Below are 21,273 nucleotides of genomic sequence, written 5' to 3'. Positions count from 1 at the left end.
TGGGGATGCATTATACGCCAGCAGTCCGCTAGCTGGTGGGTATGTAATGCGTTGGAGAACATCGTCCTTTGGTGTCGTCTAGAGTCAACGGTTTTAGAGGAACTGTCAATTGAATAGTCAAGGACCATATTCCAATCTCCGGCCAATAACACAACACCCTCGGCAAATGTGTCTAATTTGTTCAAACATGTCCGTATGTAAGAGGCTTGGTCTGCATTAGGAACATATATGCTTGCTAATGTTATGAGTACCATTATACACCCCTTTCACAAAGACCCCTAGGGTCAGTTTTAACCCCCTTTTCCGTGAAGGCGGCATTGGAGGCTAAAAGTATCGCAACACCTCTGGATATCTTTTGCGTGTTGTTACTATAGTATGCTATATTGCTTCGTAGTGATGTACCGAACTGTCCGCCGGCGAACAGTTCCCGGCGAACTTAGCGTGTTCGCGTTCGCCGCGGCAGGCGGACACATGCGCAGTTCGATCCGCCCCCTATTCGTCATCATTGGGCAAACTTTGACCCTGTGCCTCTCGGTCAGCAGACACATTCCAGCCAATCAGCAGCACTCCCTCCCTTCCACACCCTCCAACCTCCCTCCCAGCATCCATTTTCGATTCATTCGGAAGATGCATGCTTAGTGAGAGGAGGGAAAGTTTAGCTGCTGCTGATTAGATAGGGAAATTGATAGCTAGGCTAGGGTATTCAGTGTCCACTACAATCCTGAAGGACTCATCTGATCTCTGCTGTAAGGACAGCACCCCAAAAAGCCCTTTTTAGGGCTATAACATCAGGCTGCTTTTTTTTTTTTCCTGTGTAATGTAATTGCAGGTGCCTGCCTGCCAGCTTCTGTGTGAGGTTCACATTGGATACTGTGCCTATTTGCCCAGTGCCACCACTCATATCTGTTATAACAATTGGTTAAGCTTTACATTTAAAATAAATATTTTTTTTTCACTGTAATAGAAGAGCAGTTGCCTGCCTGCCAGCTTCTGTGTGAGGTTGGATGCCTTGCCCATTTGCACAGTCAGTGCCACCACTCATATCTGTTTTAACAATTGGTTAAGCTTTAGATTTAAAATAAATAAAAAATTTTCACTGTAATAGAAGAGCAGTTGCCTGCCTGCCAGCCTCTTGTGTCAGGTTGGATGCCTTGCCCATTTGCACAGTCAGTGCCACCACTCATATCTGTTTTAACAATTGGTTAAGCTTTAGATTTTAAATAAATCATTTTTTTCACTGTAATAGAAGAGCAGTTGCCTGCCTGCCAGCTTCTGTGTGAGGTTCACATTGGATACTGTGCCCACTAGCCCAGTGCCACCACTCATATCTGTTTTAACAATTGGTTAAGCTTTAGATTTAAAATAAATAATTTTTTTTCACTGTAATAGAAGAGCAGTTGCCTGCCTGCCAGCTTCTGTGTCAGGTTGGATGCCTTGCCCATTTGCACAGTCAGTGCCACCACTCATATCTGTTTTAACAATAGCTTAAGCTTTAGATTTTAAAGAAATCATTTTTTTTCACTGTAATAGATCAGTTAGTTGTCTGCAAGCGTCTGTGTTTCAGGCCTACTTCAGCGTGTGCTCTGCAGACCTGTGCCAGCGTGCTTTGACAGTTGCCAATCATATCTGGTGTCTCTTTAGCGTGCTTTTACAAAGAAAAAAGGTTTCCAGTGTAAGCTAATAGCAGACAGTCAGTGTCCTTCAAGCGGCTCTGTCAGGCCTTCCTTCAGCGTGTGCCCTGCACAACCCTGCCAGCGTGCTTTGACAGTTGCCACTCATATCTTGTGTCTCTATAGCGTGCTTTTACAACCAAAATTTTGTTTCCACTGTAATAGAAGAGCAGTTGCCTGCCTGCCAGCTTCTGTGTGAGGTTCACATTGGATACTGTGCCCACTAGCCCAGTGCCACCACTCATATCTGTTTTAACAATTGGTTAAGCTTTAGATTTAAAATAAATATTTTTTTTTCACTGTAATAGAAGAGCAGTTAGTTGTCTGCAAGCGTCTGTGTTTCAGGCCTACTTCAGCGTGTGCTCTGCAGACCTGTGCCAGCGTGCTTTGACAGTTGCCACTCATATCTTGTGTCTCTATAGCGTGCTTTTACAACCAATATTTTGTTTCCACTGTAATAGAAGAGCAGTTGCCTGCCTGCCAGCTTCTGTGTGAGGTTCACATTGGATACTGTGCCCACTAGCCCAGTGCCACCACTCATATCTCTTTTAACAATTGGTTAAGCTTTAGATTTAAAATAAATATTTTTTTTTCACTGTAATAGAAGAGCAGTTAGTTGTCTGCAAGCGTCTGTGTTTCAGGCCTACTTCAGCGTGTGCTCTGCAGACCTGTGCCAGCGTGCTTTGACAGTTGCCACTCATATCTTGTGTCTCTATAGCGTGCTTTTACAACCAAAATTTTGTTTCCACTGTAATAGAAGAGCAGTTGCCTGCCTGCCAGCTTCTGTGTGAGGTTCACATTGGATACTGTGCCCACTAGCCCAGTGCCACCACTCATATCTGTTTTAACAATTGGTTAAGCTTTAGATTTAAAATAAATATTTTTTTTTCACTGTAATAGAAGAGCAGTTAGTTGTCTGCAAGCGTCTGTGTTTCAGGCCTACTTCAGCGTGTGCTCTGCAGACCTGTGCCAGCGTGCTTTGACAGTTGCCACTCATATCTTGTGTCTCTATAGCGTGCTTTTACAACCAAATTTTTGTTTCCACTGTAATAGAAGAGCAGTTGCCTGCCTGCCAGCTTCTGTGTGAGGTTCACATTGGATACTGTGCCCACTAGCCCAGTGCCACCACTCATATCTGTTTTAACAATTGGTTAAGCTTTAGATTTAAAATAAATATTTTTTTTTCACTGTAATAGAAGAGCAGTTAGTTGTCTGCAAGCGTCTGTGTTTCAGGCCTACTTCAGCGTGTGCTCTGCAGACCTGTGCCAGCGTGCTTTGACAGTTGCCACTCATATCTTGTGTCTCTATAGCGTGCTTTTACAACCAATATTTTGTTTCCACTGTAATAGAAGAGCAGTTGCCTGCCTGCCAGCTTCTGTGTGAGGTTCACATTGGATACTGTGCCCACTAGCCCAGTGCCACCACTCATATCTCTTTTAACAATTGGTTAAGCTTTAGATTTAAAATAAATATTTTTTTTTCACTGTAATAGAAGAGCAGTTAGTTGTCTGCAAGCGTCTGTGTTTCAGGCCTACTTCAGCGTGTGCTCTGCAGACCTGTGCCAGCGTGCTTTGACAGTTGCCACTCATATCTTGTGTCTCTATAGCGTGCTTTTACAACCAAAATTTTGTTTCCACTGTAATAGAAGAGCAGTTGCCTGCCTGCCAGCTTCTGTGTGAGGTTCACATTGGATACTGTGCCCACTAGCCCAGTGCCACCACTCATATCTGTTTTAACAATTGGTTAAGCTTTAGATTTAAATTAAATATTTTTTTTTCACTGTAATAGAAGAGCAGTTAGTTGTCTGCAAGCGTCTGTGTTTCAGGCCTACTTCAGCGTGTGCTCTGCAGACCTGTGCCAGCGTGCTTTGACAGTTGCCACTCATATCTTGTGTCTCTATAGCGTGCTTTTACAACCAAAATTTTGTTTCCACTGTAATAGAAGAGCAGTTGCCTGCCTGCCTACTTCAGCGTGTGCTCTGCAGACCTGTGCCAGCGTGCTTTGACAGTTGCCACTCATATCTTGTGTCTCTATAGCGTGCTTTTACAACCAAAATTTTGTTTCCACTGTAATAGAAGAGCAGTTGCCTGCCTGCCAGCTTCTGTGTCAGGTTCACATTGGATACTGTGCCCACTAGCCCAGTGCCACCACTCATATCTCTTTTAACAATTGGTTAAGCTTTAGATTTAAAATAAATATTTTTTTTTCACTGTAATAGAAGAGCAGTTAGTTGTCTGCAAGCGTCTGTGTTTCAGGCCTACTTCAGCGTGTGCTCTGCAGACCTGTGCCAGCGTACTTTGACAGTTGCCACTCATATCTGGTGTCTCTTTAGCGTGCTTTTACAAAGAAAAAAGGTTTCCAGTGTAAGCTAATAGCAGACAGTCAGTGTCCTTCAAGCGGCTCTGTCAGGCCTTCCTTCAGCGTGTGCCCTGCACAACCCTGCCAGCGTGCTTTGACAGTTGCCACTCATATCTTGTGTCTCTATAGCGTGCTTTTACAACCAAAATTTTGTTTCCACTGTAATAGAAGAGCAGTTGCCTGCCTGCCAGCTTCTGTGTGAGGTTCACATTGGATACTGTGCCCACTAGCCCAGTGCCACCACTCTTATCTGTTTTAACAATTGGTTAAGCTTTAGATTTAAAATAAATATTTTTTTTTCACTGTAATAGAAGAGCAGTTAGTTGTCTGCAAGCGTCTGTGTTTCAGGCCTACTTCAGCGTGTGCTCTGCAGACCTGTGCCAGCGTGCTTTGACAGTTGCCACTCATATCTTGTGTCTCTATAGCGTGCTTTTACAACCAAAATTTTGTTTCCACTGTAATAGAAGAGCAGTTGCCTGCCTGCCAGCTTCTGTGTGAGGTTCACATTGGATACTGTGCCCACTAGCCCAGTGCCACCACTCATATCTGTTTTAACAATTGGTTAAGCTTTAGATTTAAAATAAATATATTTTTTTCACTGTAATAGAAGAGCAGTTAGTTGTCTGCAAGCGTCTGTGTTTCAGGCCTACTTCAGCGTGTGCTCTGCAGACCTGTGCCAGCGTGCTTTGACAGTTGCCACTCATATCTTGTGTCTCTATAGCGTGCTTTTACAACCAAAATTTTGTTTCCACTGTAATAGAAGAGCAGTTGCCTGCCTGCCAGCTTCTGTGTGAGGTTCACATTGGATACTGTGCCCACTAGCCCAGTGCCACCACTCATATCTGTTTTAACAATTGGTTAAGCTTTAGATTTAAAATAAATATTTTTTTTTCACTGTAATAGAAGAGCAGTTAGTTGTCTGCAAGCGTCTGTGTTTCAGGCCTACTTCAGCGTGTGCTCTGCAGACCTGTGCCAGCGTGCTTTGACAGTTGCCACTCATATCTTGTGTCTCTATAGCGTGCTTTTACAACCAAAATTTTGTTTCCACTGTAATAGAAGAGCAGTTGCCTGCCTGCCAGTTTCTGTGTGAGGTTCACATTGGATACTGTGCCCACTAGCCCAGTGCCACCACTCATATCTGTTTTAACAATTGGTTAAGCTTTAGATTTAAAATAAATATTTTTTTTTCACTGTAATAGAAGAGCAGTTAGTTGTCTGCAAGCGTCTGTGTTTCAGGCCTACTTCAGCGTGTGCTCTGCAGACCTGTGCCAGCGTGCTTTGACAGTTGCCACTCATATCTGGTGTCTCTTTAGCGTGCTTTTACAAAGAAAAAAGGTTTCCAGTGTAAGCTAATAGCAGACAGTCAGTGTCCTTCAAGCGGCTCTGTCAGGCCTTCCTTCAGCGTGTGCCCTGCACAACCCTGCCAGCGTGCTTTGACAGTTGCCACTCATATCTTGTGTCTCTATAGCGTGCTTTTACAACCAAAATTTTGTTTCCACTGTAATAGAAGAGCAGTTGCCTGCCTGCCAGCTTCTGTGTGAGGTTCACATTGGATACTGTGCCCACTAGCCCAGTGCCACCACTCATATCTGTTTTAACAATTGGTTAAGCTTTAGATTTAAAATAAATATTTTTTTTTCACTGTAATAGAAGAGCAGTTAGTTGTCTGCAAGCGTCTGTGTTTCAGGCCTACTTCAGCGTGTGCTCTGCAGACCTGTGCCAACGTGCTTTGACAGTTGCCACTCATATCTGGTGTCTCTTTAGCGTGCTTTTACAAAGAAAAAAGGTTTCCAGTGTAAGCTAATAGCAGACAGTCAGTGTCCTTCAAGCGGCTCTGTCAGGCCTTCCTTAAGCGTGTGCCCTGCACAACCCTGCCAGCGTGCTTTGACAGTTGCCACTCATATCTTGTGTCTCTATAGCGTGCTTTTACAACCAAAATTTTGTTTCCACTGTAATAGAAGAGCAGTTGCCTGCCTGCCAGCTTCTGTGTGAGGTTCACATTGGATACTGTGCCCACTAGCCCAGTGCCACCACTCATATCTGTTTTAACAATTGGTTAAGCTTTAGATTTAAAATAAATATTTTTTTTTCACTGTAATAGAAGAGCAGTTAGTTGTCTGCAAGCGTCTGTGTTTCAGGCCTACTTCAGCGTGTGCTCTGCAGACCTGTGCCAGCGTGCTTTGACAGTTGCCACTCATATCTGGTGTCTCTTTAGCGTGCTTTTACAAAGAAAAAAGGTTTCCAGTGTAAGCTAATAGCAGACAGTCAGTGTCCTTCAAGCGGCTCTGTCAGGCCTTCCTTCAGCGTGTGCCCTGCACAACCCTGCCAGCGTGCTTTGACAGTTGCCACTCATATCTTGTGTCTCTATAGCGTGCTTTTACAACCAAAATTTAGTTTCCACTGTAATAGAAGAGCAGTTGCCTGCCTGCCAGCTTCTGTGTGAGGTTCACATTGGATACTGTGCCCACTAGCCCAGTGCCACCACTCATATCTGTTTTAACAATTGGTTAAGCTTTAGATTTAAAATAAATTTATTTTTTTCACTGTAATAGAAGAGCAGTTAGTTGTCTGCAAGCGTCTGTGTTTCAGGCCTACTTCAGCGTGTGCTCTGCAGACCTGTGCCAGCGTGCTTTGACAGTTGCCACTCATATCTTGTGTCTCTATAGCGTGCTTTTACAACCAAAATTTTGTTTCCACTGTAATAGAAGAGCAGTTGCCTGCCTGCCAGCTTCTGTGTGAGGTTCACATTGGATACTGTGCCCACTAGCCCAGTGCCACCACTCATATCTGTTTTAACAATTGGTTAAGCTTTAGATTTAAAATAAATATTTTTTTTTCACTGTAATAGAAGAGCAGTTAGTTGTCTGCAAGCGTCTGTGTTTCAGGCCTACTTCAGCGTGTGCTCTGCAGACCTGTGCCAGCGTGCTTTGACAGTTGCCACTCATATCTGGTGTCTCTTTAGCGTGCTTTTACAAAGAAAAAAGGTTTCCAGTGTAAGCTAATAGCAGACAGTCAGTGTCCTTCAAGCGGCTCTGTCAGGCCTTCCTTCAGCGTGTGCCCTGCACAACCCTGCCAGCGTGCTTTGACAGTTGCCACTCATATCTTGTGTCTCTATAGCGTGCTTTTACAACCAAAATTTAGTTTCCACTGTAATAGAAGAGCAGTTGCCTGCCTGCCAGCTTCTGTGTGAGGTTCACATTGGATACTGTGCCCACTAGCCCAGTGCCACCACTCATATCTGTTTTAACAATTGGTTAAGCTTTAGATTTAAAATAAATTTATTTTTTTCACTGTAATAGAAGAGCAGTTAGTTGTCTGCAAGCGTCTGTGTTTCAGGCCTACTTCAGCGTGTGCTCTGCAGACCTGTGCCAGCGTGCTTTGACAGTTGCCACTCATATCTTGTGTCTCTATAGCGTGCTTTTACACAGGGCCGGTGCAAGGATTTTTGCCGCCCTAGGCAAAAAAAGTTTTGCCGCCCCCCCATATGTTCAGCCCACCATGTGACATCACAATGCCCCGCCCATATGCTCTGCCATATGGGCCAACGCCAATCTTCACAAAGTGTCTTATCTGAAAAGACAGTGTGTTTACATTAAAAAGCCTACAGGCACAGGCTATAGACACCAGAACCACTACATTATGCTGTAGTGCTTCTGGTGACTATAGTATCCATTTAATGTGAGGTAAATTAGAGAATAGTGCCACTAATAATATATTGGATTGCCTACTTACCACCAGATGAGGACAAGAGGCTGATGATGGGCTCAGTCTGGCTCCACAGGTCTGGTGTAGAAGAGGCTCTCTGGAGACTGTTTTTAACAGTGCTCACAACAATTAACGAACAGGAAGCAGCTCCATTTTTTAGGGCCCCTTACACAGCTCAAGGTCTGGGCCCCCAGGGGGCGTACGTCTACAATGCCCACCCATAAATCCACCTACATGGCCCATCCATGAGTTGGGGATGTTTTATGCGTGCAATTTGTGTAAGGGATGTAGTGTGTTTATAGGGGATGTAGTGTGTGTTTGCGTGTAAGGAATGCATTGTATGTTTCTGGGTGCGTGTGTGTGTGTGTGTAAGGGGTGCAAGGTTTGTTTCTGTGTATGTAATTGAATGCAGTGTGTGTCTGTAAGGGGTGCATTAATTATGTAAGAGAACGTAAGGGATGAATTGTGTGTTTCGGGTGTGTCTGTGTGGGAGTAGGAATGCATTGTATGTTTCTGTGTGTGTGTGTGGGGGGGATGCATTGTGTATGTGTGTAGTGTAAAAGAGAGGGTTTGTGGGGTAGGATAGGGACTGAGATGGGAACAGCTTTCTTTTTTAAAAAAAAATTCATAGTGCTCTCCCCTCAATTATTGATTTCCCCTTCCCTTCTGTCCCTCCGTGTTCTCCCCTTCTGTCACTTAGTGCTCTCCCTTGGCCCCCTGTCCCTCTGCAGTCCCCCTTGGTGGTCTTCTCACTCCCCCCTCCCCCCTTAGTGGTCCTCCCTCTCCCAAACCCCTTAGTGGTCCTTCCTCTCCCAAACCCCTTAGTAGACCTTCCCCTACTCCCCCCACCCCCTTAGTGGTAATCACCCTCCTCCCCTCTCCTTAGTAGTCCTCCCTCCATACCCCCCTTTGGTGGTCCTTCCCCCCCTTAGTGGTCCTTACCCCCCCACCCCTAGTGGTCCTTATCCCCCCCTCCCTTAGTGGTCCTTAAACCCCCCTCCCTTAGTGGTCCTTATACCCCCCCTCCCTTAGTGGTCCTTATACCCCCCTTAGTGGTCCTTATACCCCCCCTCCCTCCCTTAGTGGTCCTTATACCCCCCCCCTCCCTTAGTGGTCCTTAAACCCCCTCCCTCCCTTAGTGGTCCTTATACCCCCCCTCCCTTAGTGGTCCTTATACCCCCCTTAGTGGTCCTTATACCCCCCCTCCCTTAGTGGTCCTTATACCCCCTCCCTCCCTTAGTGGTCCTTATAGCACCCCACCCCCCCTTTAGTGGTCCTTATACCCCCCCTCCCTTAGTGGTCCTTATACCCCCCCCCTTAGTGGTCCTTATACCCCCCCCCCCTTAGTGGTCCTTATACCCCCCTCCTCCCTTAGTGGTCCTTATAACCCCCCCCCTCCCTTAGTGGTCCTTAACCCCCCTCCCTTAGTGGTCCTTACCCTCCCCTCCTGCCCATGTAGCGTGGCCGGGCGGCGCGGAACGCGGGACAGGAACCTTTGTTTCCTGTACCCGGCCGCCGGCGGAATGACAGGAAATGCTCACTCAGTGAGCCGCCCGGCCACGCTACATGGAGAGACCAGCAGGAGGGAGCGCTCTGCGCTTCCCTCCTGCCGGTCATAAACCCGGCCGCCCTCCATGCAGCAGTGCTGCGCCGCCTGGGGCTTGCTAAAGCGCTCAGGCGGCGCAGCATGAGGAGGCGCAGCGGGGACAGGGATCCGGCGCCCCCTGGTAAGTTGCGCCCTAGGCGGCTGCCTAGGTCGCCTTACAGGTGGCGCCGGCCCTGCTTTTACAACCAAAATTTTGTTTCCACTGTAATAGAAGAGCAGTTGCCTGCCTGCCAACTTCTGTGTGAGGTTCACATTGGATACTGTGCCCACTAGCCCAGTGCCACCACTCATATCTGTTTTAACAATTGGTTAAGCTTTAGATTTAAAATAAATATTTTTTTTTCACTGTAATAGAAGAGCAGTTAGTTGTCTGCAAGCGTCTGTGTTTCAGGCCTACTTCAGCGTGTGCTCTGCAGACCTGTGCCAGCGTGCTTTGACAGTTGCCACTCATATCTTGTGTCTCTATAGCGTGCTTTTACAACCAAAATTTTGTTTCCACTGTAATAGAAGAGCAGTTGCCTGCCTGCCAGCTTCTGTGTGAGGTTCACATTGGATACTGTGCCCACTAGCCCAGTGCCACCACTCATATCTGTTTTAACAATTGGTTAAGCTTTAGATTTAAAATAAATATTTTTTTTTCACTGTAATAGAAGAACAGTTAGTTGTCTGCAAGCGTCTGTGTTTCAGGCCTACTTCAGCGTGTGCTCTGCAGACCTGTGCCAGCGTGCTTTGACAGTTGCCACTCATATCTTGTGTCTCTATAGCGTGCTTTTACAACCAAAATTTTGTTTCCACTGTAATAGAAGAGCAGTTGCCTGCCTGCCAGCTTCTGTGTGAGGTTCACATTGGATACTGTGCCTACTTGCCCAGTGCCACCACTCATATCTGTTTTAACAATTGGTTAAGCTTTACATTTAAAATAAATAATTTTTTTTCACTGTAATAGAAGAGCAGTTAGTTGTCTGCAAGCGTCTGTGTTTCAGGCCTACTTCAGCGTGTGCTCTGTAGACCTGTTCCAGCGTGCTTTGACAGTTGCCAATCATATTTGGTGTCTCTATAGCGTGCTTTTAAAACCAAAATTTGTTTTTCACTGTTATAGATTGAATAGCAGTTACTTGTCTTCAAGCGGGTGTCTCAGGCCTACAGTGTGTGCTCTGCAGAACTGTTCCAGTGCACATTGCCAATCATATCTGGTGTCTCTATAGCGTGCTTTTAAAACCAAAATTAGTTTTTCACTGTTATAGATTGAATAGCAGTTACTTGTCTTCAAGCGGCTCTGTCAGTCCTTCCTTCAGCGTGTGCTCTGCAGAACTGTTCCAGTGCACATTGCCAATCATATCTGGTCTCACAGTAGCTTGCACGCATAGTACCACTAATCCCAAAAAAAATGACAGGCAGAGGCAGGCCACCCCGCAGGGGCCGTCGTGGTCGTGGTGCTGTGATTCCCTTTTGCCCTAGAATAATGCCCAGTTTTCAGAAGCCACGTACCCTGAACTTGAAAAGTTCTGAGGACTTAGTTGACTGGCTAACACAGGACACCCAATCTTGTACAGCCTCTGCTCGGAACCTTGATGCACCATCCTCCTCCAGCTTAGCTTCAGGCACCTCTCAAGATAGCACTCACCCGCCTGCCGCCACCACCAAAACTAGCACCACAGCCGCTTTACTTGGTATGTCAGAGGAGTTATTCACACACCCGTTTGAAGAAATGAGTGATGCGCAACCATTATTGCTAGAGGATGTAGATAACAGGGATATGTCTCAGGCAGGCAGCATTAAACACATGGAGGTACGGTGTGATGATGATGATGATGTTGTACCCGCTGCTGCTTCCTTTTCTGAGTTGTCAGATACAAGCGAAGCGGTTGATGATGACGATGCGTCCATGGATGTCACGTGGGTGCCCGCTCGGCAAGAAGAAGAACAGGGCGAAAGTTCAGATGGGGAGACAGAGAGGAGGAGGAGGAGACGAGTTGGAAGCAGGGGGGGGTCGTCGCAAGGAGCTAGTGGCACAGTCAGACAGCATGCATCGGCACCCGGGGTCAGCCCGACAGCACGCCAATCAACGCATGCTGTGTCCACCACCAGAATGCCGTCATTGCAGAGCTCAGCAGTGTGGCATTTTTTTTGTGTATCTGCCTCTGACAACAGCGATGCCATTTGCAACCTGTGCCAAAGGAAACTGAGTCGTGGGAGGTCCAACACCCACCTAGGTACAACTGCTTTGCGTAGGCACATGATCTCACATCACAAACGCCTATGGGATCAACACATGAGTACAAGCAGCACGCCTACTCTAAGCCGCCATCCTCCTCCTGGTCCAGCATCTTCAGCCACGTCAACCACTGCTGTCCTTCTTGCCCCCTCTCAACCATCCGCCACTCCGTCTCCCGCCTTGAGCAGTTCCCGCTCATCTGCCCACAGTCATGTGTTTCTGTCAAGGACATGTTTGAGCGTAAGAAGCCAATGTCACCAAGTCACCCCCTTGCCCAGCGTCTGACAGCTGGCTTGTCCGAACTATTAGCCCGCCAGCTTTTACCATACAATCTGGTTGAGTCTGAGGCGTTCAAAAAAATTGTAGCTATTGGGACACCGCAGTGGAAGGTACCCGGCCGGAATTTCTTTTCACAAAAGGCAATCCCCAACTTGTACTCGATTGTGCAAAAGGAAGTCATGGCATGTCTGGCACACAGTGTTGGGGCAAGGGTCCATCTGACCACTGAAACCTGGTCTGCAAAGCATGGTCAGGGCAGGTATATCACCTACACTGCGCATTGGGTAAACCTGCTGACGGCTGACAAGCAAGGAATGCGTGGCATTGCAGAGGAGTTGGTGACACCGCCACGAATTGCAGGCAGTCCTGCTGCCACCTCCTCTACTCCTCCTACTCCATCCTCTTCCATAACCTCCTCGGCTGAGTCCTCTTGTGCCACTGCTTCTTGCTCCTCATCAACGGCACCCCCCCAGCTCCCCAGGTACTATTCCACATCCCGGATACGGCAGTGTCACGCCGTCTTGGGTTTGACTTGCTTGAAAGCAGAGAGTCACACCGGACAAGCACTCCTGTCCGCCCTGAACGCACAGGTGGAAAAGTGGCTGACTCCGCAGCAACTGGATATCGGCAAAGTGGTGTGTGACAACGGAAAAAATTTGATAGCGGCATTGAAGTTGGGCAAGTTGACACATGTGCCGTGCATGGCACATGTGTGTAATCTGATCGTACAACGCTTTGTGCATAAGTACACAGGCTTACAGGACGTCCTGAAGCAGGCCAGGAAGGTGTGTGGCCATTTCAGGCGTTCCTACACGGCCATGGCTCACTTTGCCGATATCCAGCGGCAAAACAACATGCCAGTGAGGCGCTTGATTTGCGACAGCCCTACACGTTGGAATTCAACACTCCTAATGTTCGACCGCCTGCTCCAACAAGAAAAAGCTGTTAATGAATATTTGTATGACCGGGGTGCTAGGACAGCCTCTGGGGAGCTGGGAATTTTTTTGCCACGTTACTGGACGCTCATGCGCAATGCCTGTAGGCTCATGCGTCCTTTTGAGGAGGTGACAAACCTAGTCAGTCGCAGTTGTGTGTGTGCGTGTGTATGGCTGTCTGCCTGTGTGTGTGTGACAGGGTGAAGATTTCTTGCACAGGGCGCCCAAAGGCCTAAGGCTGGCCCTGCGCATGGGTCAGTGGCTCTGCACCAGACTTCCCTCCAATTGATCAAAGTTAAAGGATTTCAAGTGGACTGATTACAATTACAGGGCCTCTAAAGAGTCCTGTATTGTTATTTGTCGTCACTACCTTCCCGCGTCGGGAGTGGGTCATTTGCACCCCTGCTGCCTTCCTTGCATGTGGTAGCTGTTTGTCAGGGATTTGTCAATCCATATCTGCCAAGTGACCCTATGACAGGGTGAAGATTTCTTGCACATGGGTGTGACAGGGTGAAGATTTCTTGCACAGGGCGCCCAAAGTCTCTTGGTCTCTTGCCTTTCTTTTAACCAATTCGTTCCTTCCATATGGTTTCAAAAGATCTCTGGCATCATTACTTTCAACGCAAATAACGTCATCATAGTTAGTCTCCTCATTATTCACCGGGAAGAGAGTGTTTGCACTGACTACCCACAGCATGCTCTTGCCATTGCCTACTCCACCTTCAACGACAGGGTGCAAGTCCCAAGGAGAAGGATCATTCACTTTATTATCTGTCTTTATTTCACAAGTAGTGCCTGGAACATCCTCATGGGTCACAAGATGTAAATCTGGACTAATGTCAACCCCAGGGTCTGGAAAATCATCAATTTGAAATTTTTCGAATAATCCCAGTGGGCTGCCACATTCTTCCTCCTCTGATGGTATTAAAGTTTGCAGAGATTCACTATGGGGTGGTGTCAAGCATTTTGGAGAACAATTAAGCATCTCCATCCCAATACGTTTCAGATGTCCTATCAGCTCTTCCACCCTATGCGATACTATGGGCAGGCTACCCGTGACGTCATTACTCACGGCGCTATTTCACGCGGACAATCTGTGTCAGTGTGTATCATGGTGTCTGTGGACAGGGAACAGTCTCTATTCTGCTCTGTGTCAGTGTGTAGCATGGTCTCTGTGGACGGTGAACAGTCTCTATTCTGCTCTGTGTCAGTGTGTATCATGGTCTCTGTGGACAGGGAACACTCTCTATTCTGCTCTGTGTCAGTGTGTATCAGGGGTTTTGAGGACAGGTGTCAATCCATATCTGCCAAGTGACCCTATGTAGGGGGAACAGTCCCTATTCTGCTCTGTGTCAGTGTGTATCATGGTCTCTGTGGACGGTGAACAGTCTCTATTCTGCTCTGTGTCAGTGTGTATCATGGTCTCTGTGGACAGGGAACAGTCTCTATTCTGCTCTGTGTCAGTGTGTATCAGGGATCATTAGGATAGGTGTCAATCCATATCTGCCAAGTGACCCTATGTAGGGGGAACAGTCCCTATTCTGCTCTGTGTCAGTGTGTATCAGGGGTTTTGAGGACAGGTGTCAATCCATATCTGCCAAGTGACCCTATGTAGGGGGGACAGTCCCTATTCTGCTCTGTGTCAGTGTGTATCAGGGGTTTTGAGGACAGGTGTCAATCCATATCTGCCAAGTGACCCTATGTAGGAGGAACAGTCCCTATTCTGCTCTGTGTCAGTGTGTATCAGGGGTTTTGAGGACAGGTGTCAATCCATATCTGCCAAGTGACCCTATGTAGGGGGAACAGTCTCTATTCTGCTCTGTGTCAGTGTGTATCAGGGCTGGGCTTTGAGGACAGGTGTCAATGTTAGGTGATTTCTGCCCTTTATGGATTAAAAGCAGACTCTGCATCAACTGTGCAATTTTCCATGGGAGTTTTGCCATGGATCCCCCTCTGGCATGCCACAGTCCAGGTGTTAGTCCCCTTGAAACAACTTTTCCATCACTATTGTGGCCAGAAAGAGTCCCTGTTGGTTTTAAAATTCGCCTGCCCATTGAAGTCAATGGCGGTTCGCGCGGTTCGCCGGTTCGCGAACATTTGCGGAAGTTCGCGTTCGCCGTTCGCGAACCGAAAATTTCGGGTTCGCGACAACACTATTGCTTCGTTTGTAGCAAATTTTTGGTTTGAACTCCCCTCTAAAGTGTGTCTCCTGTTATTTCGGCACCCTGTCCATCTATTTCTTGTGCTAGCATTGTGCGTTTCATGGGGGAATTTAGTCCCCTCACATTCAGGGACATTAGTTTAGTTTGAGTCATGGTGGCGGGTCCGGTGGCAAAGGCTTATCGAATGAGTCAAGTATATTACCAGTGAACGTTGTTTTCTTTCCGATGGTAATGGCAGGGCCCGTGTGGGGGGGGAGGGGAGGGGGGGTGAACAGGGGACAACCATAAACTATTTACAGTATAATGATATGTGAGAGTCATCTCGGGTGGTGAGATTGGCGCTGCACTTGTGGATGACACTTCGTGTCCACAAGTAGGGTCGAGGCGCCTCTCTGGGGGTGGTGGACGGGGCACCCGACCGGGGGTATCTAGGGGTCCCAACGGGGCAAGTATAGGTGTTTTATATCTACCTCTTACCCAGCTAATCAAAGGGGTTTACGGGGTGTAAGTGTGGTATCAGTTTTTACCCCGTGGCAGAAATACCCTCTCTCCCCTCCCCCCAGGGTGGCAGTAATACCCTCTCCCCCCAGGGTGGCAGTAATATCCCCTCCCCCCAGGGTGGCAGTAATACCCTCTCCCCCCAGGGTGGCAGTAATACCCACTCCCCCCAGGGTGGCAGTAATATCCTCTCCCCCCAGGGTGGCAGTAATATCCTCTCCCCCAGGGTAGTAATACCCCCTCCCCCCAGGGTGGCAGTAATACCCTCTCCCCCCAGGGTGGCAGTAATACCCCCTCCCCCCAGGGTGGCAGTAATACCCTCTCTCCCCTTCCCCAGGGTGGCAGTAATACCCCCTCCCCCCAGGGTGGCAGTAATACCCTCTCCCCCCAGGGTGGCAGTAATACCCTCTCCCCCCAGGGTGGCAGTAATATCCCCTCCCCCCAGGGTGGCAGTAATATCCTCTCCCCCCGGGGTGGCAGTGATATCCCCTCCCCCCAGGGTGGCAGTAATACCCTCTCTCCCCTCCCCCCAGGGTGGCAGTAATACCCTCTCCCCCCAGGGTGGCAGTAATACCCCCTCCCCCTCCCCCCAGGGTGGCAGTAATATCCCCTCCCCCCAGGGTGGCAGTAATACCCTCTCCCCCCTCCCCCCAGGGTGGCAGTAATACCCTCTCTCTCCTCCCCCCAGGGTGGCAGTTATACCCTCTATCCCCTCCCCCCAGGGTGGCAGTAATACAATCTCTCCCCTCCCCCCAGGGTGGCAGTAAAATCCTCTCCCCCCAGGGTGGCAGTAATACCCTCTCTCCCCTCCCTCCAGGGTGGCAGTAATACCCTCTCTCCCCTCCCCCCAGGGTGGCAGTAATACCCTATCTCCCCCCAGGGTGGCAGTAATACCCTCTCCCCCCAGGGTGGCAGTAATACCCTCTCCCCCCAGGGTGGCAGTAATATCCACTCCCCCCAGGGTGGCAGTAATATCCTCTCCCCCCGGGGTGGCAGTGATATCCCCTCCCCCCAGGGTGGCAGTAATACCCTCTCTCCCCTCCCCCCAGAGTGGCAGTAATACCCCCTCCCCCCAGGGTGGCAGTAATACCCTCTCTCCCCTCCCCCCAGGGTGGCAGTAATACCCTCTCCCCCCAGGGTGGCAGTAATACCCCCTCCCCCTCCCCCCAGGGTGGCAGTAATATCCCCTCCCCCCAGGGTGGCAGTAATACCCTCTCCCCCCTCCCCCCAGGGTGGCAGTAATACCCTCTCTCCCCTCCCCCCAGGGTGGCAGTTATACCCTCTATCCCCTCCCCCCAGGGTGGCAGTAATACAATCTCTCCCCTCCCCCCAGGGTGGCAGTAATATCCTCTCCCCCCAGGGTGGCAGTAATACCCTCTCTCCCCTCCCTCCAGGGTGGCAGTAATACCCTCTCTCCCCTCCCCCCAGGGTGGCAGTAATACCCTATCTCCCCCCAGGGTGGCAGTAATACCCTCTCCCCCCAGGGTGGTAGTAATATCCTCTCCCCCTCCCCCCAGGGTGGCAGTAATACCCTCTCTCCCCTCCCCCCAGGGTGGCAGTAATACCCTCTCCCCCCTCCCCCCTCCCCCCTCCCCCAGGATGGCAGTAATACCCTCTCTCCCCTCCCCCCAGGGTGGCAGTTATACCCTCTATCCCCTCCCCCCCAGGGTGGCAGTAATACAATCTCTCCCCTCCCCCCAGGGTGGCAGTAATATCCTCTCCCCCCAGGGTGGCAGTAATACCCTCTCTCCCCTCTCTCCCCCAGGGTGGCAGTAATACCCTATCTCCCCTCCCCCCAGGGTGGCAGTAATACCCTATCTCCCCCCAGGGTGGCAGTAATACCCTCTCCCCCCTCCCCCCAGGGTGGCAGTAATATCCTCTCCCCCTCCCCCCAGGGTGGCAGTAATACCCTCTCTCCCCTCCCCCCAGGGTGGCAGTAATACCCTCTCCCCCCTCCCCCCAGGGTGGCAGTAATATCCCCTCCCCCTCGTGTGGCAGTAATACCCCCTCCCCCCAGGGTGGCAGTAATACCCCCCTCTCTCCCCAGGGTGGCAGTAATACCCCCTCCCCCCAGGGTGGCAGTAATACCCTCTCCCCCCAGGGTGGCAGTAATGCCCTCTCTCCCCTCCCCCTCAGGGTGGAAGTAATACCCCCCTCTCTCCCCCAGGGTGGCAGTAATACAATCTCCCCCCTCCCCCCCAGGGTGGCAGTAATACCCTCTCTCCCCCAGGGTGGCAGTAATACCCTCTCCCCCCAGGGTGGCAGTAATACCCTCTACCCCCAGGGTGGCAGTAATACCCTCTCTCCCCTCCCCCCAGGGTGGCAGTAATATCCCCTCCCCCCAGGGTGGCAGTAATACCCTCTCTCCCTTCCCCCCAGGGTGGCAGTAATATCCCCTCCCCCTCCCCCCAGGGTGGCAGTAATATCCCCTCCCCCCCAGGGTGGCAGTAATACCCTCTCTCCCCCTCCCCCCAGGGAGGCAGTAATACCCTCTCTCCCCTCCCCCCAGGGTGGCAGTAATACCCTCTCCCCCCTCCCCCCAGGGTGGCAGTAATATCCTCTCCCCCCAGGGTGGCAGTAATACCCTCTCTCCCCTCCCTCCAGGGTGGCAGTAATACCCTATCTCCCCCCAGGGTGGCAGTAATACCCTCTCCCCCCTCCCCCCAAGGTGGCAGTAATATCCTCTCCCCCTCCCCCCAGGGTGGCAGTAATACCCTCTCTCCCCTCCCCCCAGGGTGGCAGTAATACCCTCTCCCCCCTCCCCCAAGATGGCAGTAATACCCTCTCTCCCCTCCCCCCAGGGTGGCAGTTATACCCTCTATCCCCTCCCCCCAGGGTGGCAGTAATACAATCTCTCCCCTCCCCCCAGGGTGGCAGTAATATCCTCTCCCCCCAGGGTGGCAGTAATACCCTCTCTCCCCTAGGGTGGCAGTAATACCCTCTCTCCCCTCCCCCCAGGGTGGCAGTAATACCCTATCTCCCCCCAGGGTGGCAGTAATACCCTCTCACCCCTCCCCCCAGGGTGGCAGTAATATCCTCTCCCCCTCCCCCCAGGGTGGCAGTAATACCCTCTCTCCCCTCCCCCCAGGGTGGCAGTAATACCCTCTCCCCCCTCCCCCCAGGGTGGCAGTAATATCCCCTCCCCCCAGGGTGGCAGTAATACCCCCTCCCCCCAGGGTGGCAGTAATACCCTCTCCCCCCAGGGTGGCAGTAATACCCTCTCTCCCCTCCCCCTCAGGGTGGAAGTAATACCCCCTCTCTCCCCCAGGGTGGCAGTAATACCCTCTCCCCCCTCCCCCCAGGGTGGCAGTAATATCCCCTCCCCCCAGGGTGGCAGTAATACCCCCTCCCCCCAGGGTGGCAGTAATACCCTCTCCCCCCAGGGTGGCAGTAATACCCTCTCTCCCCTCCCCCTCAGGGTGGAAGTAATACCCCCCTCTCTCCCCCAGGGTGGCAGTAATACCCTCTCCCCCCTCCCCCCCAGGGTGGCAGTAATATCCCCTCCCCCTCCCCCCAGGGTGGCAGTAATACCCTCTCTCCCCTCCCCCCAGGGTGGCAGTAATATCCCCTCCCCCTGCCCCCAGGGTGGCAGTAATACCCTCTCCCCCCTCCCCCCCAAGGTGGCAGTAATACCCTCTCCCCACTCAGGGTGTAAGTAATACCCTCTCTCCCCCAGGGTGGCAGTAATACCCTCTCCCCCTCCCCCCAGGGTGGCAATAATACCCTCTCTCCCCCTCCCCCCAGGGTGGCAGTAATACCCTCTCTCCCCCTCCCCCCAGGGTGGCAGTAATATCCCCTCCCCCCAGGGTGGCAGTAATACCCCCTCCCCCCAGGGTGGCAGTAATACCCTCTCTCCCCCTCCCCCCAGGGTGGCAGTAATATCCCCTCCCCCCAGGGTGGCAGTAATATCCCCTCCCCCCAGGGTGGCAGTAATACCCCCTCCCCCCAGGGTGGCAGTAATACCCTCTCCCCCCAGGGTGGCAGTAATACCCTCTCTCCCCTCCCCCTCAGGGTGGAAGTAATACCCCCCTCTCTCCCCCAGGGTGGCAGTAATACCCTCTCCCCCTCCCCCCAGGGTGGCAATAATACCCTCTCTCCCCCTCCCCCCAGGGTGGCAGTAATACCCTCTCTCCCCCTCCCCCCAGGGTGGCAGTAATATCCCCTCCCCCCAGGGTGGCAGTAATACCCCCTCCCCCCAGGGTGGCAGTAATACCCTCTCTCCCCCTCCCCCCAGGGTGGCAGTAATATCCCCTCCCCCCAGGGTGGCAGTAATATCCCCTCCCCCCAGGGTGGCAGTAATACCCCCTCCCCCCAGGGTGGCAGTAATACCCTCTCCCCCCAGGGTGGCAGTAATACCCTCTCTCCCCTCCCCCTCAGGGTGGAAGTAATACCCCCCTCTCTCCCCCCAGGGTGGCAGTAATACCCTCTCTCCCCTCCCCCTCAGGGTGGAAGTAATACCCCCCTCTCTCCCCCAGGGTGGCAGTAATACCCTCTCCCCCCTCCCCCCCAGGGTGGCAGTAATATCCCCTCCCCCTTCCCCCAGGGTGGCAGTAATACCCTCTCTCCCCTCCCCCCAGGGTGGCAGTAATATCCCCTCCCCCTGCCCCCAGGGTGGCAGTAATACCCTCTCCCCCCTCCCCCTCAAGGTGGCAGTAATACCCTCTCCCCACTCAGGGTGTAAGTAATACCCTCTCTCCCCCAGGGTGGCAGTAATACCCTCTCCCCCTCCCCCCAGGGTGGCAGTAATACCCTCACCCTCTCCCCCTCCCCCCAGGGTGGCAGTAATACCCTCTCCCCCTCCCCCCAGGGTGGCAGTAATACCCTCTCTCCCCCTCCCCCCCAGGGTGGCAGTTGTAATGCTGAGTAACCCCCCTCACACATTGCAACATTGTATAAGTAGCCTCCCACCCATGACGTCACACCTAGCCCCGCCCTCACTCTCGGAGGCCTGCGCTCTGCATTCTGGGCCAGCCGCCATGTTTTTCCAGGTTCCGGGGCTCGCGCCAGGTCCATGACGGCCGGGGCACGTCATCCATGTTCCGGGGCGGGCGGGGCGTCCGGGGGGTCCGGGGGCGGGGCTTAGCCACAAGATTCATGAGAGACAGCAGCTCGGTGATACCGGGGCCACCGGGACGGTAAATACGGCCACAGCTACCGGGTACACCTACCGGCCACCCCCACCCGGCACCTACCGAGATACCCCAGCAACTAACTGCCCCCAGAGAGAGCGTTACCCCAGCAACTGCCCCCCAGAGAGAGCGTTACCCCAGCAACTGCCCCCCAGAGAGAGCGTTACCCCAACTGCCCCCCAGAGAGAGCGTTACCCCAACTGCCCCCCAGAGAGAGCGTTACCCCAGCAACTGCCCCCCAGAGAGAGCGTTACCCAAGCAACTGCCCCCCAGAGAGAGCGTTACCCCAGCAACTGCCCCCCAGAGAGAGCGTTACCCCAACTAACTGCCCCACAGAGAGAGTTACCCCAGCAACTAACTGCCCCACAGAGGGAGTTACCCCAGCAACTAACTGCCCCACAGAGGGAGTTACCCCAGCAACTAACTGCCCCACAGAGGGAGTTACCCCAGCAACTAACTGCCCCACAGAGGGAGTTACCCCAGCAACTAACTGCCCCACAGAGGGAGTTACCCCAGCAACTAACTGCCCCACAGAGAGAGTTACCCCAGCAACTAACTGCCCCACAGAGAGAGTTACCCCAGCAACTAACTGCCCCACAGAGAGAGTTACCCCAGCAACTAACTGCCCCACAGAGAGAGTTACCCCAGCAACTAACTGCCCCACAGAGAGAGTTACCCCAGCAACTAACTGCCCCACAGAGAGAGTTACCCCAGCA

This window comes from Pelobates fuscus, chromosome 1, assembly GCF_036172605.1.
Source record: "Pelobates fuscus isolate aPelFus1 chromosome 1, aPelFus1.pri, whole genome shotgun sequence".
Classification (NCBI taxonomy): Eukaryota; Metazoa; Chordata; class Amphibia; order Anura; family Pelobatidae; genus Pelobates; species Pelobates fuscus.
The sequence above is the reverse complement of the archived record's forward strand: the minus strand, read 5'-3'. Positions refer to the sequence as shown.